The following is a 16323-nucleotide window of genomic DNA, read 5'->3' as shown; positions in this document are numbered from 1 at the left end:
ATAAGTACCACTTGAATGTTTGTTCGTATTCTCAAATTTGGATCGATGATAATTCTGGAAGTACTTGGCTCAGCTCAACTCTAGAGCGTATATCGTACTAATAAGTGGGTATTCGTGAGACAAATCAGCCACGAAAACCAGAATGACTTTATTATATGACTAAATTGAACTGAAAGAAAGTACAACATGTATTTGAAATTCAGGAACATTTGAATTATTCTGGAAAACTCTAAAGTAACAGGGATAGACTTGCTTACTAAATGAACTAAGTAACCTCAATGACTGCGGATTAAATAGGTGATTGGATGAGTTTGAAAACACTATTAAACTTACATGATGAATCATCCTTATGGGTTATGAACCATGAATCAAGTACGTTCGTATTTTCTGATATCAATGAAACGTGGAAATGAAATAAAAACCGTTGGAAGATCTATTCAGCGATGATTATGGGGATGATCTATGGATCTGCATTATGGTATTAAAGAGTGAATACACTGGAAGGATAATGAATTGACTTGTTGACATGCATCAGTTTGGGAGTTGTGTAACTCGAGTTGTTGGATAATACGATCGATAGTCATAGATTGTAAATGATTTGAATCTCCGATTCTATATTTTCATATAAAATCACTTCGGTCATGTTTGAAAACGCAAGTAACGTAGAAGGAAAAGATTCTGAATACCTCATTTGGTTCAATTGGGCTGAAATCCTATAAATTCAAAGTATATTTCTGAATACCCCTGATTGTTTGGGTAATGGAATCACTCGCAGTAAATCTAAATTTAGAATTATTATGTATAAAGTTTCCTGAACGTTTTCCTGATGCACATGGAAACTTAGTGGAATTCTAAAGTATCAATCTGAAATGTCTGATTAGATCGGTTAAAAATCAATTCTCTTCAATAAGATCTTATTCTTGTAATCCGATCAAATTGCACAAGTTCATGTTATCCATACTGATAACTACAAAATGCATCTGAAAAATATTTGGATTCTTTAGTGTGTTCCTTATATTTTGAAAAAAATTGTTTTATTGTTTTAACATGTGGTACACTGAAATCTATGGTTACTGTTTTATGGATACACCGACTTTAACGGTGATGGCTTATGGATTTGTATCATTGTATAAATTGTATCTTGGAGATTCAGATTTGTAAAGTACAACTCTGATCAAGCTGAAAATTTTTTATGGACCTAATGTGACTCTTAGGTAGGCTCTGTGGCCCTGAGATCATTCTCGGGTAGGCCCGCGACCCTAAGATGTGTTCTTAGGTAGGACCCGAACTTTCTTGGGTAGGATCTCAGGCCCTAAGATGTTCCCTTAGGTTAAATCTTAGTAAGATGGTTTTAAAATATGAGTTTAAAAAGCTCCACTATAGTATGATTTATGAGATTTTACTAAATTATCATTTGACTAGTGTACCTATTATGATTTTATCGTACTGATGGAACACACTAGGCATCCTATTCGATCTCATGAAAACGTGACTGTATGAAAGGTTTCTTATGAACTACTAATGGAACCCCAGATTATTCCGTAATTGGTATACATTTGATTCTATAAAGAAATTAAGGCTTCCCATTTATCTACATGTCATGTAGCATCATCTGGTAGTTCTGTATTACTGAGTTTTTCGAAGCTCACTCTATTACTCACCATTGCAGGTGAAAGGAATTGTTTCTGTACAACTATCAACATCTGTAAGGGAGTTCTTTCGGTGTTGCTTGCAGAGTATGGTACATGAGATTAGGGGGCAAGTGGATTGTATTTTGTTTTATATTTGAGTTTAAAAAAACTATTTCATTTATGAATAATAATAAATCATTTTATGATTTTACACGTTTTAAGAAAAGTTTTAAATTTTCTGCTATTTTTACAGTGTGTTGCTCCGGTGGCCCTAATGTGACACTCCAGATCGGATCGGGTTACCCGCATCGGTCTGAGGGGGTTACAATAATGTATCGACAATGTTTAAAGTTGTGTCGATACTTTTTTTAAATTACTCATTTTTTTGTTCAATATTTATATGTAACGCTATATAAACCTTAAATCGATAAACCCTAAAGGCATAAAAGAACTTTTCCACTCCGATGAATACCAGCGTTCATAACAGTTACGATCAGTTCTTCATGTAAATTTATCAATATTATGGTATTCAAATTAGTTTTTGATTGATTTCCATATTGGACACTTTTTTCCCTTCATGTGTTCGATAGGTATGTTGTCGAAACCCTAACTTTTTAGAATGTTAGTCTTCAGAAAGAGGGGTTAGGTTTTAAAGTTTGCTATTTTTGAATGGAGCCCCAGCGTATCAATATTGAAGAAAATCGAAAGCGACCTATAAGAATCAATGTATTCATGTAATTGTTCTTGAAATGGTAATTGGATTAAAGTATTTAATAACTTTTAATTGATTCAAATCTCTACAGTCTGACTGAATGCGAAAGGATAAAGGAAGCTCATAATCATGTTGACTGCATAGCCAATAAAATCCCTTGTAGGGTCCAAATGGTAAGCTAGGAATTGGTAAGGCAGGCTTCCTTTGAGGGTTTAAGATTGAGAGCCCTCCAACGTTAGGAGTGCATGATTGAATATTACGTGTAATAGTTGTATTCAGTTGTTGAAGAATTGTTCTTAATTTTATACAAGGATAGTTGTAATGATATACGTTCACGTTTTGGGACCAATTAGTTAGATGCATGCGGTATATCCTCGAGGCATAGCACAAGAAATCTGGCAATTAAAGATTTACCAAGAGCGGTAGCTTTTGCTCTGCATAAAGACTGAACCTAGAATCAACTTTGCAATTATGCCTATACTGCTAAAGTGAACCTGTTGAATGATAGGATTTGCACACAACTGCAAGCATTTTATGGGAAAACTTGATTACATCTATGTTGCATAATTTTCCATGTGAGTAGTTGGGTTTAGGGTTTAAAATGCTTGCAGTTGTGTGCAAATCCTATCATTCAGCAGGTTCTCTTCAGCAGTATAGACATATTTGCAAAGTTGATTCTAGGTTCGGTCTTCATTTAGAGCAAAAGGTACCTCTCTTGGTAAATCTTTAAGTACCAGATTTCTTGTGCTCTGCCTTGAGGATATAGGGTACTGCATGCATCTAACTAATTGGTCCCGAAATGTGAACGTATATCATTACAACTATCCTTATTTAAAATTAAGAACAATTCTTCAACAACTGAATACAACTATTATACGTAATGTTCAATCATGCACTCCTTTCGTTAGAGGGCTCTAAACCCTAAATCCTCAAAGGAAGCTTACCTTACCAATTCCTAGCTTACCATTTGGACCCCCAAGTTTTATTGGCTATGTAGTCAACATGATTAACCTGGATAATCCCATTTACAGAACTGATTCCGACCATGATTGTGGGAGACTCTAGTCTATAGATTGTTTGGCATTTATGTGATGATGCATATGGAATATTAAACGATCTCGTAAGCTACAATCAAAATAGACTAAGAGAGGAAATTTTGTATATGATTCATAATTTTGTATACGATTTATAATTTTGTATGTGAATGTAATTATGTATGAGATGATAAAAGTTTACAATATGTTGTTGTACATGTTTCTTATACACAATAGGAGTCATGTTGAAACTTACGATATATAGAGATCGTTGTCATCATGTACGGGACTGAATGACCATTCCATTCTATCTTCGAAAAAATCGGTTGATGTAGGTTGTGTGCTTGTATTCAAACTGAGCTTTACTTGAGGACATGTTAGTTTTTATGTCCCTTGCCGTTGCAGAACCCACATCGCCTAATTTTCTTCTCGACCATGTTCTTTGGTACTTCTTTTCGCTTGCGTTGTTTTCGTTGAGGGTCACGAATGTTGTTTACTACACTGCCCTGGTTGACTGAATCATTCAAACCAAATGAGTTTTCAAATTCTTCTATTAGTCTTTTCATCTCATCTCTTGCGGTTTTGAAAGACGCGTCTGTCTTTGTGCAATTTAGCATAACCTACTTGACGTTGGACGTAGAGCAGCGAACCTTGCCATTTGCATTACTTCTGGAGGCACATTCAAGTCAACAAAACTGGGTGCAGAAGCCTTCGCGTCCTTAGTCCACCTACTTTGAATCAAAGACCCAGGCAAATATGTGTAATCCAAGTGCTTCAAAACGTGAAGTTGATGGCGACACGGAATTCAGACGGTTTTGAATTTTCTGCAGGAGTAATTTAGGGTTTTTGTACAAAAATCAAAACTAATTTCAAATGTCCTATTTTTTTTCTTTGTACTTTGTCAAAATATAATTTTGACATTCATCTGATAAGGACTGAATCTCTTCCTGAATCCGGTACAATGTCTCCCATTGAAATTCATCTTGGAACGCATGAAAAGATTCATGCGTATAAATCTTAACAACATGACTTTCAAGGTCAAGCAGTTTTGTGATATGGAAGGGCTTCGTCTGTGAACTTAAGTAATCCGCTTTCAACTCGTTTATACGCATTATACTAATTCCATCTTCAATTGCACGAACAACATCTAAATATGTCTTATTGTGTTTCAGTGCAATCGCGAGTGAAGAATTCATAGACTCACACCTTTGTGTTGAGCGAATATTGGCAAAGAAATTACCAGTTAGATATTCTTGTGCCCATAAGTGCCGAGTATTTCCCTTCTCAATCACCCATGGATGCTTTTCGACGTTGAATTCTGAAACAACCGAACGCAATTGAATATCAAATTAGTCGGTTATCCACCAGGAAACCATGCATTTTGAGAATGCTGCTGAAAATTTTGGGTCACCAATGGCAGCTTATGCATTGCGAGAAAGATGCCAAGAACATAATCTATGCTTAGCATAAGGTATAACAAATTTGATAGCCATATGCATTGCCCTATCCCCATCAGTGACAACTGAAATAGGCGATTTATTCATCATGGCTTCTAAAAAATTCTGTAGCACCCACTCGAAAGATTGGGACGTCTCGTCAGTGGTTATGGCAGTAGCAAACACAATTGTGTTATGATGATGATTGACACCGACAATAGGCATAATTGGCCGACCATACAAATTATCTTTGTACGTTGTGTCGAACGCAATTACATCACCGAAGCATGTGTAATCTGATCTGGATGTAGAATCCGACCAGATAAGATTATGCAATGCCCCTGATTCATCTACTGAGTGAATGCCCAAACGAGGTGCACGCATAAAGTGTCGATATATTTATTAAAAGTATCGATCCCAAAAACATCGAAAATGATAATTATGATGTAATAGGTAAATTTACAATATAACCGGTATAAATATACCAGTTTTATGAGAGAACAGGTCAACATAATGTATCGACACTTTTTAAATGTGTCGATAATTTTTTCCAGAATGAATGTCCAACGAGGTGCACGCATAAAGTGTCGGTATATTTAAAATTGTATCGATCCCAAAAACATCGAAACCGATAATTATAATATAATATGTAAATTTGTAATGTTACCGGTATAAATAAACCGGTTTAATTAGAAAATAGGTCAATATAAGCGCTACCTATTGCATTATATAAACGCTACCTAATATGTTATTATACTTGATAATATTTCCGGTTAAATGTTTATTTTATTATATAAGCGCTACCTATTACATTATATAAGCGTTACCTAATATGTTATTGAACTTAATCATATTTCCGGTTAAATGATATAACATATTCGGTCTAAATTTTAATCAGTCACTTGTTTAACCAATCACATCGTTTTTTAGCCGTTTTTTAACCGCCGCACAGTAGAACTTACCACCGCAAGATGAATGATCACAAGTGATTCCTTCCCAGTGACAACAACAGCTGATGAATTTGTTGACCAAGTTTCAAGTTTTGTTGTCAAATTGCTCATAAAACCCTGGAGTGCAATCCAGTCGTTTTGATTACATATCAGGTTCTGTGAGTTGAACAACTGAGATTGGAATAAGAACACAAGGGCAAAAACCATAACCCAACACTCATGAACAACCATATTAACAAATGGAAACGGAAAGAACAAAGGAAACCCAAGATAGAGGTTAACAAAAAGATTGAAACTTTAATGGAAAAACAAACAAAACCTTTTACAATGAAGAAGAAAATGAGAGATGAAAGGCAAAAATAAATAAATAAATAAATAAATAATGGCTGCAAAAATGAAAGAAAGAGAGAGGCTTTGCCTTTAGATTTTTTTTTTGGCGCCATGCGGTAGATGGGAAGCGGAATTGAATTGTGATGAACAAATGAACCGTTTTCGTTCGGTCCTAACCTCTGGTTGTCTAACAAAACGGTACGGTGGCCGGTTAGGTCGCAGGTTTCACTTTCGCATTTATTAAAGAAAAAGTCTTCTTAATTTCTTACTATTTTTTTTATAGCTCTGAATTTGTATATATAAATAGGGAATAGTTCACTTATACTATATTTGTTTGTTCTCTTCAAAAGTCCACACTCCGTATATGGTTAGAGGAATCCAGAAAATTAAAACTTCATTTTACTATTGCTTAGTTTTCATTTGATTTTTCGTTACAAAAATTATTATAATCTAAGTTAGACATTAATTTATTAATTGATATATGATAAAATATGATCTTAAAATCTTAAACAACTATCATATCTTAATTAATATGCTAACGTTATGTTCAGACAACCTTAAAATTTTTAACGAAAAATAATGTCATATGCTTAGAAATATTATTTTATAAATTTTAATAGTCGAAATACTCAACAAAACTATGTCTTATAGTTGGAGACCATTTGTGTAATTTACATTGATTTTATTAATTATTATTTAAATCTATTTTATTTTTTTCATAAGTTATAAAATCAGATTTAAATGTATTTGATATATTTTTATAAAATAAAAAAAATATTTTATATTAAAAAAATATAAAATGATCATATAAATTATAAATAATAAAAATAAAATTTTGAACGTTTTCATCGTAAAATTATTTGTCTCTATTCTGTTACTCATTTATTGAACATCGTTTTAGTCGAAAATATTATAGTAATTTTTATTTTTTTACTTGTTAAAAATTTAATAGTATTTAAGTATTTTAATATAGTTTTGATATTTTAATATTTATTTTGGTATTTTTTATATATTTTTAAAAAATATTTTAATGATTTTTATATTTAAAATTTAAATATTTTTTTGTTTTTAAAAATTAATTAAACCTTTAAACTTTATAAAAAACAATTAAACCCTTAATTTTTTTTCAAAAAAAAATTAATTCCCTTTACCACATCATCATTCATAACATATCACCATGCCAATATCATGAACGATCCTATCAATATCGAAAACTACCACATTAATATTATAACGTTCAATGCCGATTTTTGTTTAACGAATGACCAAATTAATATTTTTCTCAATTTAAAAATCACATTAAGTACAAAATAAATTTGAAACTATATTGATTTTTTTTTCATTTAAAAGTTTTAGAATCTGAAATATTATTAAACCTTATTTGATAGAAAATCTTTGTTACTTTTATAATCCTACCAAACTTGTTCTAATTAGACCATCCAAAGATACAAGTGAGGGACACTAGTGGTTCAGACTTAAAAAGGTATTAGATTTGAAAATAAGATTGGAAAAATGCTTGGTTTAAAATATCCATCAACTTTACGAAGTTTAGTTTATATTTAATTAAACAATAGAATATATTTATATTTATATTATATAAAGAATAAATGTACAATATTATGATGTAAATATTAAAATATTTGCATACGTTAAAGTATTATTGATTTAAAATTTAATAAATAACCAACGAGATTGGTTTAAGTGGTAAGCAACTTGATATCACTTAAGTAAGGTCTCAGGTTCGAGCTCTTGTGTATGCAGAAAATCTTTGCTGAGAGACTCACCAACTAAAACAAGGTGTGTGACCCAAATCGGTCCAGATAAGTCAACGCGAAACCTTGGTACATCTTTGTATTTTGCATGACATTTAAGCATCTTTACATACATTAATCATGAAAAACATTCAGAAAAAATTCATGAAGGAATTACCTCCAGTGATTCTAATCACGCAACTCATCATCTTCCTTATCCTAAAGATTTAGACGCCACCAAAAGTTGTGGGGCATTCAATCATGGGGACCAGATTTCGATTGAACCAAATGTCTAAGCTTTTAATCAATGATGGTGCAAATTCCTTACCAGTGAGTGTGATAGCTCCACTAATTGAAAAAAATTCAGTATAGGAGTCTGTGGCATAGGTTGAGGAAAGAGGCTTAAAAGAGAGTCAAAATCCCGACTTGGTAGTAAATGGGGCATCCCAGGAAAGAAACAAGAAAAGATCATGGAGTTGTGCTGCTTGAGAATAATATGTCTTGTTTTTATGTCCGAATTTTTTTCAATCGAATAACAATCATTTGTTTTTCCTACTATGAGCAATTGAGAATTTTTTGAAATATCAAATATAATAAATAAGATAAAAATGAGGTTAGATTATAGTAAAATGCACATTTAAAAAATGAGATTATAACCATTTGATATATGACAAGATAAAAATTCATAGAAAAATAAAATCCATTTAGCATTGTCTCATCTTCATACTCATATGTTTTACCCAAAGAGACATTATCCTCACACAATGAAACCATCAGATGCTCAGATAAGCATAGAAGTGGACAAAATGGAGCATCATTGATTCATGACAATGCTAGATAGTTTTTTGGAAATTGAGCTCTAAGGATGAATTTTCCTGACTTTTACTCGCATTCAAACTGTAACAGATTCTTCCTGACGAGCTTAGAAAATCTTAAAATTGAAAAATCAAGGAATAATGTAAATTAATGAAAGCTAATTTTAATATTGTTGGGACTCTGCTGAAAGTAGTGAGCTATTAATCTTCGGAGGTAATGCCTGAAACAACTATGGAGGTAATTTCCGAGCTTTATGAAGTGAGTATCGTTCGAATTTGTCAAGTCGAAAACTTTCTAATAGTTGAATACTTTAAGGGTATTCTACTAAACTAATGGGACATGTCAATAGCCCTAACGTTATGAATACGATTACATTCAGATCATGACACTAGTCTCTATGTGTTGAGATGAATCTCCCAGCAAAATCTAAAGCGAGGATATCAAAGTTGACAAAGTATAATTTAAATAAAGGCAATAAGGCCTAAAGTAAGTGTGGATTGATAATGAGTTTTGATGAAGGGTGGACTAAGGGAGTCAATAAACATCTGTTATAGTTGACCACAAAAAAGCACTCAAGAATTTTGTTTTTAGATCAATATTTTTGTACTATCTCTGCTTATGGAATCTATGAAGCTTGAAAAAAATAGAAGATTCCCTATAACCAAAACAGAAATGCTATCTAAGAAGTCTAGCAATGAAGTGTAACAATTGCACTATTTTGTCCGCATCCTATTTGAAGGTCATGCTTAAATTGTGGGGCATTTTGAAAACATTAAAAAAAACATGAAATCCTAATGATGAAAACCATGAAACCTTAATAAAACCAAACCAAGTTACATTTCCTTTCCCAAATCACCCATTGATCCCAACACTTGTCAAATGGCTATAATTTTGAAATCAACATGTGTCATTTATTTGATATTTAGTGAACTGATATTTTACTTCAATTGCTTTAACATCATTTTTTACACCGAAAAAGACATTTTCAAACAATAAATATTGAATAACTTGAAATTAAGTGAGACATATCTAGAATCCCTATATCTTCTATCATTATATTACTCAATGCAGTTTCACGATTCCTCTTAAAAAAGTGGGCCTCACAACAATGAGTTGATTGGAAAAAGGTTTTGCACACGATAAAGAAAAGAAACCTACTCATGAATGATACTTGAAGATGCTACTTTTGAGGGCAAACCTTGTTGATTACGATGAGTGTATAATGATCAAATCAAATAGATGATAACCTTGCTACAAAGGTTTTATGCAAGCAACATGAAGCATCAAAGAAGAGTTTCCATCAAATTTTTGAAGTTGTTAAGATTCTTATGCAAGTAATTTAAAATAATCCGCGAGTACATGAGTCTGAAAACTCACAAGAAGCACTGAAGGTGCTTGATTCAGTTTTGAGGCAATATGCTCCTAACATGTATGCCTTATTATTTGTCAGACCTTTTTCATGACAATCAGAACAACTTTACAGACATTGGAAGAGACATCCTTGGCTGCAGAGGTTTCTTCTCAAGCTTCTAAGCCATGTGAAAGGACCTTTCATTGAATATTGATGTGTTAATTACGATGATGATTTAACCAGTTCCAGTAGTTGATCATCAATCAGAATGCAAGAAACTCTTACTCCCTCGAGTAAACTAAGGCCAAAAGAGCGCTTAAGAATCTCAAGATTACAATATCGTTGGATTGAGTGAGTAAATGTGCAAAGTTCAGATATTTTCCATAAAGCCGTCAATGTTAGGGCATGATAGATTCCAATGACAAGGACAACAAACGAAGAATGAGACTTCATTCAATAAATAAAATGAGAATCAATACATTTTTTCATGCATCCTAAACACATTTAAGAGCATCACATTCATAATTTTATACATATATAATTTTGCATTGTTTGAGTTAATTGCAACCTCACGATGAAGGATATTGCACTCTAAGCACCTAGGATCGACTCAACCCGTGATGAATGTCATCCACAACATAGTCCAATTCAACGATAAGGGGCTATTTCTTTTGATATGGGTCTTCAAGTCTAGAAGAAGACCTCAAGTTAATAACAAGGAGAAACTATCAGCTCCATTTTCAAGCAAGATATCAACTTCACAATGATTATACTATTCGAGATCGGCTTAGACCCGTGAAATGGGTTGTCCTACCTGGCTTTCCTACGAAGGGGAGTTACCCCAAATAGTCAAGACTGACTTAAATCACGAAGAAGTGTCATCTTGCTTGGATTAAACCCACGAAGGGGAGCCATTCAAAGAATCTTTCACTTAGAGGAATCATCCAAAATATAGCTTAAGTCGAGAAGAGCTATCTGTCAACCAAAGCTTTAGAGTTCGATTCCACTTAGCTCGGGAGCGCATCAACCGTATGGTAGCAGTGAGGAACTACCTTCCAGTCAAAATTTAAATCGACTTATTTAAGCCAAGAAGAAGACCTAGGTTGACTACGATTTGCCAACAAGGAACCACTTCCTAGTCAAATTTCAACATAGTTTAAGACGAGAAGAGCTATTTGTCAACCAAAGCTTTCGTTTCCACTTAGCTCAAGGGGGCATCGACCGCATTGTAGCAGCAAGGAACTACCTTTCGGTCAAAATTCAAACTGAGGTCTTTAATGCAAGAAGAAGACTTAAGTTGATTGCGATTATGAAACAAAGAACCACTTCCTTGTCAAATTCTGACATAGCTTAAGGTAATAAGAGCTATCTGTTGACCAAAGCTTTCGAGTTCGATTGCATTCAGCTCGAGAGCGCATCGACCGTATGGTAGCAGTGATGAACTACATTTCGATCAAAATTCAAACCGAGGTATTTAAGCCAAGAAAAAGACTTAGGTTGACTACGATTTGGCAACAATGAACCACTTCCCAGTTAAATTCTAACATAGCTTAAGGTGAAAAGAGCTATCTGTCGACCAAAGCTTTTAAGTTTGATTCCACTCAATATGAGAGCACGTCGACCGCATGGTAGCAGTGAGGAACTATCTTCCGGTCAAAATTCAAACCGAGGTCTTTAAGCCAAGAAGAAGACATAGGTTGACTATGATTTGGAAACAAGGAACCACTTCTCAATCAAATTTAGACATAGCTTTAGTCGAGAAGAGTTATCTATCGACAAATATTTCGAGTTCAATTCCACTCAACTCGAGAGTGCATTAACCACCTATAGCATTGAGGAACTACCTTCTGCTCAAATTTTAAACCGGGCTCTTTATGCCAAGAAGACGACCTAGGTTGACTAGGATTTAGCAATGAAAAATTACTTTCCAATCAAATTTCTACTTAAGTCGAGAAGAGCTATTAGTCGACCGAAGCTTTCGAGATCGATTCCACTCAATTCAAGAACATATTGACCGTAAAATTGTAATAAGGAACTATTTTTCAGTCGAACTTTTAAGATCAACTGTAGTCTAGGAATGAGGAACTAGTCTCCAACTGAAGCCTTCACACTCAAATCTCAACTTCACAAAGATACTTGACCCAGAAGCACATTTCAACTCCGCAACAAAGGATACCGAATTCGAGGACCAAATCAACTGTAGTCTATAAACGAGGAACTAGTCTCCAGTCGCATATTCTTGAAGCCAAAAGATGTCAAGTTTAAAAAATTATCACCTACAATTTTGACACAGATACCGAGACAAAAAAACCCTAACGCAAGTTCGATCCAATTCTTGAAGAAGAGCAAACATCTCAAAATCAGAAGAGCGAGCTTGCCTTTATAATCTATTTTATTTCGAGAACTAGATGAAAATTTGTGTCCTTCTATCTTTGTCATATTATAGTTACACAATAATGGACAAAGAGGGATAATTGTAGATACCAATTTTCACCCGGGATTGAATTTAAATTTTATTTGTACTTAATCTCATTACTTATGTTATCATTATATTATGTAATATTAATACTCATTATTAAAATTGTTATTATTTATTATATTTATTAATAATGTTATAATTAATATCGATTATTATAATAATAAATGGGTTTTATTAACACTATTAAAATTTTTATTATTTATTATATTTATTAATAATGTTATAATTAATATCTATTATTATAATAATAAATGAGTTTTATTAACACTAATTATTTATATATTACATACACATATTCAAAATTCGGTCCACGTACAATAGATCCAGTGGCCTAAAAGGTTAAACTATCTAAGGTGAACAAGAAACCTTAGCAATGTAGAGCTGCACAACCACCGCCTTTAATAAAGCTGGGTCGCGTGTTGTAAACATTCTGACTCCACGTGCTTGTTGAATCTTTCACGCCTTAGAAAGTGGTTCCTCTAGAATTCGTTAGAGTCAAATTTTTCGCAAGGAAAATTTTCCCCTGTGAAAAAGGAAAAATGCAATCAACATTGAATCCAGAATATCACGAAGATGTCGGGATTTTAATGTAAAAGATATGTGAAAATCTCTTATTTTCAATGGAAATAGGAAGTTTTGTTGTATATAAAATATGAGAATTCAAATGAAAAAAAAGGGAAGACAGAAAAAGAAAGAGACAGCCTAATTGTATTTCGAAAGCAAAATCAATAAAATAAAGAAGTTATATTCTTTTTTATTTGCATGTTCGAGAAAAATAAGGTAAGGCCTCCGGCGAATAACCTGTAAAAAATAAAAAGAAAAGCAAAAGAAAAGAAAAAAACTAAATTGGAAAAAAAGAATAAGGCCTTACCCATTTGGCCGGTGACCGAGGATGGCGATAGAGACCTCTTTTCGGATATTCGAACGGTGAGAAGGGAGAAGAGATCATCGATAGCAACATACTTCAATATCGTAATGATCTAACGATGGGAAGTGTCAGATCAGAGTGAAAGAATCTGAACGATTTTCGACATTTTCATGAGAGACGACGTACTTTTCGGCTAAACTAACACATATTCGGACCCCCACGTCGAGACGAGTCTCACAGTGTGACTTGGAACCTATCTACGGTGGAGAACAACAGTCGTCAGTCGGGCAGAGGCCTTGACCGACTGCATTTGTAGAGAGATGGGAGAGACTCTCTCTCTAAGAGAGAAGATAAAGAGCGAAATGAAAAGAAATAAAAAACTAAAAAGGGCTAGTTAAACCCTCCTAAAAACGATATAGTTTTCGGGAAGGGTTGCATAGATTTTAAAATGATGTTGTTCCAAGAGATATGTGCCTGCTAGAGTTTCGGGGAAATCATGTCCGCAATCCCTCCATATTTTTTGAGAATTCATTTTGGTCCTTTTATTTATTTTCTTTATATTTTGTTATTATATTTTATTTTTAATTTGGTTCTTTCTATTTTATTATTTATTTTAATATTTTGTGTTTTATTCTTATTAATACATATTATTTTTATTTTTATGATTCTTTCGACTAAGGTTTGTAATTTTATTTATTCTACTTTAGTCCTCTTTATTTTGTTTAATTTTTATTTACATTTTACATTTATATTTTATTATTGCTTTTTTTACTAACATTTTTTTTCTTCAGGTTTCCTCACAGCAATTGTATAGTTTTTTTAATATTTTAGTTTAATTCATTTCATTATTTTTATTTCCTTTTATTCATTTCATTTATTCATTTTTCCTTTAATAAATATTTTGTTTCTAAATTAATCTATTTATTTTGATTTTCATGTTTGTGCATTATGTTATTTTTTATTTATTTGTTATTGATATTCTACTATTTTATTTTTTTCTTCTTTTTAGGATCCACCCTTTATTCTCTCTATTTATTCATTTTCAAAATGTAATGCCCCGAATATTAGGTTAGTAACTATTTTGAAAGGATTTAAAAATTTAGAGGATTAAATTGAATAAATGGTAAAGTATAAGAAATGATATAATTAAGACCAATTAGTAAGAATTGAAGAATGAAAGGGCATTTTGGTCCTTTAGAGTGAAATGAATTTAAAATTCATTTTATTAGGGATTTAAGAAAGGGAAAAAGAGGGAAAGCTGAAAATTAAACTAAGTCATCTACTCTTCTTCTTCTTCCCCCGTGACCGTGCTCTCGTCTATAGCCAAAGGTAAGGCTTCAGCTAGCTAGTTTTTTTTTCGTTTTTGGTTTGTTCTTTAAACCTTAAGTGATGTGGAAGCTTAAGGAAGGGTTATAGAGGATTAAAACTAAGAAATGGATGATTTATTTGAGAATGAAGAAAATGGGTTTTTGAATGGTATGTTGAAATGTGAGTTTTTATTGAGGTTTATTAGTAGATTTGACTTGTCAAAGAAGTAAATAAGAGATTAGAAGCCTTGGATGTTATTGAAAATATGTTAGAAAAAGTAGTATGATTCTTAGTTTGAGATGTTCTTTGGAGAATTTAGATGTTATAAGAAGCTAAATGGAGGAAAGATAGTTGGGTTAAGTGATGTTAAGTTTAAGGGTATTATTTGAGGTAAAAGTAAGAAACGAAAATTTGGTAAAAATCGAGCTGAAAAATGAAAAATCTGGGTAGGGGTATTGGTACTGGAAGAACAATACCGATACTATAGGTTTAAATTTGAAGAATTATGATGAACAATATCGATACTGATGCATTTAGTATCGATACTGATGTGAGTATCGATACCATGGATTCTAGAATACAGAAATGGTATAGATACTGAAAGGGAGTATCGATACCATATTATAGAAGTATCGATACCATGGTAGGGGTGCCGATACTATTGAGCCTGGAATTGTAAGATAGGTTGAAATTGTAATAGAAATTGAAAATAATAGTACTTTTGAGTATATTAAAGTATAAATGTTAGGGAATATACTAACATTGTTATGGTATGTGTCTTTAATGGATGCTTGTGTAGATCATAACCAAGCTTCTGAGTCAAGCAAAAAAAAGGGCAAAGATAAAGTTACTGAATAGCCGGACATCATTACAGCTTATTACGAGGCTTATCAGGTGAGTGCATTTGTAGTACTTGTATGAAAGGAGGAAGACTCACGATGAGTCAATCTTGAATGTTTTTGTTAAATGTATATTTTACAATATTTTGGTATATTTTCATAATGTGTATAGAAATGATATTATGAATAAGTTTTAGAGTATGAACTGCTCTAAAATGAATGGATGAATGTTAATGTTGTGCTATGGTTATCGATGTTACCGAAATAAATGAAAATGCATAATGGTGCATTATTTGCAGAAAGATGCCATAAATAAAAATGCATAATGGTGCATTATTGGCAGAAATGTGCCATAAATGAAAATACATAATGGTGCATTATTGGCAGAAAGGTGCCATAAATGAAAATGCATAATAGTGCATTATTGGAAGAAAGGTGCCACTCATGGTATTCATAAGAGGTGAATGACCATTTCAGCACTTCGGTACAATGTATGTACCTTAAATTCTTATTTAACATATATTAGGCAAAATAAAGTATAATTGGGAACAAAATACAGAAAAATAAGTATGTTGGACATACTAAAAATGGTTTTAATGACTATATGAAAGAAACCTGGTTTAATTGAGATGATTAACTGATTTTTATGAAGTGTACGATTTAGTCCATATTTAATAGTTATAATATGATTATGTATGAATTTTTAGTTCATTTACATTATTATGCCTCACTAAGTAAATACTTAACGTGTGTTAATTTCACGCGTAGGTAAAAGCAAAGACTTAGTAGAGTAAGGAGTGTATCAGAGAACATCAATC

General features: G+C 32.6%; 1 pseudogene; it reads right to left on the bottom strand.

The window, feature by feature from the left end:
- The window catches only part of LOC120122157, a 44389-nt pseudogene extending 38395 nt beyond the window's left edge, over positions 1 to 5994 (bottom strand).
- Positions 5995 to 16323: the final 10329 nt, after the last annotated feature.

The sequence above is a fragment of the Hibiscus syriacus genome, unplaced genomic scaffold, assembly GCF_006381635.1.
Source record: "Hibiscus syriacus cultivar Baekdansim isolate YM2019G1 unplaced genomic scaffold, ASM638163v2 tig00110384_pilon, whole genome shotgun sequence".
Classification (NCBI taxonomy): Eukaryota; Viridiplantae; Streptophyta; class Magnoliopsida; order Malvales; family Malvaceae; genus Hibiscus; species Hibiscus syriacus.
This window is presented reverse-complemented; position numbering and strand designations above follow the sequence as displayed.